Raw genomic sequence first — 2,500 nt, 5'->3', positions numbered from 1 at the left:
GGCCCCGAAGGGCAGACGCGGCGATCTCTCCTCGCCCGAACGGCGGGCCGACGGACACGCGCGCCTATAGTACCCGACCGAGGCCGGGTTACCTTGCGCGCGGCCTTCTCGCCGCCGTCCAGACGGTCGCGGCCTTCGCCCGGCGCTAGTGCGCTGGTCCCCGATCGGGCGGCGCCGCCGGCGGCCCGTGAGGGTCCGCACGACAACGTCGCCGACAGGGGGCCGGCTGAAAGCGACCGGGCGACCCGACAGGCCCTCCCGTTTGCCTCTCGACGGTTTCACGTACTCTTTAACTCTCTCTTCAAAGTGCTTTTCAACTTTCCCTCACGGTACTTGTTCGCTATCGGTCTCGTGACCGTATTTAGCCTTAGATGGAGTTTACCACCCGCTTTGGGCTGCATTCCCAAACAACCCGACTCTGGGAAGACGCCGTAGCGCGCCCGCCTGTCGCCGCCATGGGCCTGACACCCGCTCTGGGACAAGGCCTCGATCAGAAGGACGCGGGCGACCGGCGAAGCGCGCCGTGACGAATTCCGTACGCCACAATTCCGCGCACTCCAAAAGCGCGCGGATTCGGCGATGGGCACATCCCGCTTCACTCGCCGTTACTGAGGGAATCCTCGTTAGTTTCTTTTCCTCCGCTTAGTAATATGCTTAAATTCAGCGGGTAGCCTCGTCCGACCTCAGGCCGAAAGTAAGGACCGGGACTATTCTTCCCGTTCCGCGCTCGCCGTCGGCGCCGCGCGCCGCCGCGCACCTCGATTCCCGCCCTTGAGCCGCCAGCCGTTGGCCTCTTCGAGGTCGACTCGCCGCCGCCGCGCGGGATTCTGGTCGCGATCGTCGCACATCGTGCCGTGCTGTCTTGAGCGGGACGGGCGCTCGCGCGTCCGACGCCGCAGCAGCCGCGCGGAGAAATCCCCGCGCGGAACGTTTGCAACGCGACCCTGAGGCGGGCGCGGCCCCGGGATTGACCCGAGGCCGCAATTTGCGTTCAGAACGTCGATGCTCAATGTGTCCTGCAATTCACACTAATTCACGCAGCTAGCTGCGTCCTTCATCGACTCACGAGCCGAGTGATCCACCGCCAAGAGCCATCCACGATTGTTTCGCTCGCACAGTGCCTCGCACTAAAGGGTGACAAAATATACCGCGCCGAGCGGTCGGCCAGGCCGACGCTTGAAGCCGGAGCGCGCGGCACCGCGGCACTCGACGCGCAAACATTACCGGGTGACCGAATCGCCGGCCGGAGCGCCGCTCCTCGCGGGTCGGGCGCCGGGTAGCAAAAACTTTTTCTCTCGCTTGTCCGAGTTTCGCGTTCGCCGAAGCGTTTGCGAGACCGTTAATGATCCTTCCGCAGGTTCACCTACGGAAACCTTGTTACGACTTTTACTTCCTCTAAATGATCAAGTTAGATCGTCTTCTCGGACGCCGGCTCGACCGTTGCCGGCCGCGCCAGGTCCAATCGGAGGACCTCACTAAACCATTCAATCGGTAGTAGCGACGGGCGGTGTGTACAAAGGGCAGGGACGTAATCAACGCGAGCTAATGACTCGCGCTTACTGGGAATTCCTCGTTCAAGGGAAATAATTGCAATTCCCTATCCCTAGCACGACCGGGGTTCAGCGGGTTACCCAGACCTGTCGGCCAAGGCGAGCACATGCTGATCCGGTCAGTGTAGCGCGCGTGCGGCCCCGAACATCTAAGGGCATCACAGACCTGTTATTGCTCAATCTCGTGTGGCTAAACGCCACTAGTCCCTCTAAGAAGTTAGACGCCGACCGATTGGGTCGCGTAACTAGTTAGCAAGCCAGAGTCTCGTTCGTTATCGGAATTAACCAGACAAATCGCTCCACCAACTAAGAACGGCCATGCACCACCACCCACAGAATCAAGAAAGAGCTCTCAATCTGTCAATCCTCACTGTGTCCGGGCCGGGTGAGATTTCCCGTGTTGAGTCAAATTAAGCCGCAGGCTCCACTCCTGGTGGTGCCCTTCCGTCAATTCCTTTAAGTTTCAGCTTTGCAACCATACTTCCCCCGGAACCCAAAGACTTTGGTTTCCCGCAAGCTGCCGGAGAGGTCGTAAAACTAACGCCCCCCGATCGCTAGTTGGCATCGTTTATAGTCAGAACTAGGACGGTATCTGATCGTCTTCGAACCTCTGACTTTCGCTCTTGATTAAAGAAAACATTCTTGGCAAATGCTTTCGCAGTCGTTCGTCTTGCGCCGATCCAAGAATTTCACCTCTAACGGCACAGTACGAATGCCCCCGTCTGTCCCTCTTAATCATTACCTCGCGCTCCGAAAACCAACAAAATAGAACCGAGGTCCTATTCCATTATTCCATGCACCATTATTCAGGCGAATCGCCTGCTTTGAACACTCTAATTTTTTCAAAGTAAACGTTCCGGCCGCCGCCGACACTCAGTCAAGGGCACCGGCGGAGAACCGGAGGTGAGGCCAGGACGGCCAGTACACGCCTTGCGACGGACCGGCCGCCT

At 59.2% G+C, this 2,500-nt stretch overlaps 2 non-coding genes and 1 pseudogene across 2 annotated transcripts in view; all 3 read right to left on the bottom strand.

Annotated features, from left to right (window-relative positions):
• The window catches only part of LOC146143052 (large subunit ribosomal RNA), a 3,679-nt pseudogene extending 2,988 nt beyond the window's left edge, over positions 1-691 (bottom strand).
• A 248-nt stretch (positions 692-939) lies between these two features.
• On the bottom strand, positions 940-1,093 carry LOC146143051 (5.8S ribosomal RNA). The gene has a single exon (XR_014500967.1). It is a non-coding gene; the product is annotated as a 5.8S ribosomal RNA (ribosomal RNA).
• A 247-nt stretch (positions 1,094-1,340) lies between these two features.
• LOC146143050 (small subunit ribosomal RNA) overlaps positions 1,341-2,500 on the bottom strand; it is a 1,811-nt gene continuing 651 nt past the window's right edge. Inside the window, exon 1 of the ribosomal RNA XR_014500257.1 lies at positions 1,341-2,500. This exon is cut by the window's right edge and continues 651 nt beyond it. This is a non-coding gene — a ribosomal RNA (small subunit ribosomal RNA).

The sequence above is a fragment of the Ascidiella aspersa genome, chromosome 5 (assembly GCF_963924565.1).
Source record: "Ascidiella aspersa chromosome 5, kaAscAspe10.2, whole genome shotgun sequence".
In the NCBI taxonomy this organism is placed as follows: Eukaryota; Metazoa; Chordata; class Ascidiacea; order Phlebobranchia; family Ascidiidae; genus Ascidiella; species Ascidiella aspersa.
The sequence above is the reverse complement of the archived record's forward strand: the minus strand, read 5'-3'. Positions and strand labels throughout refer to the sequence as shown.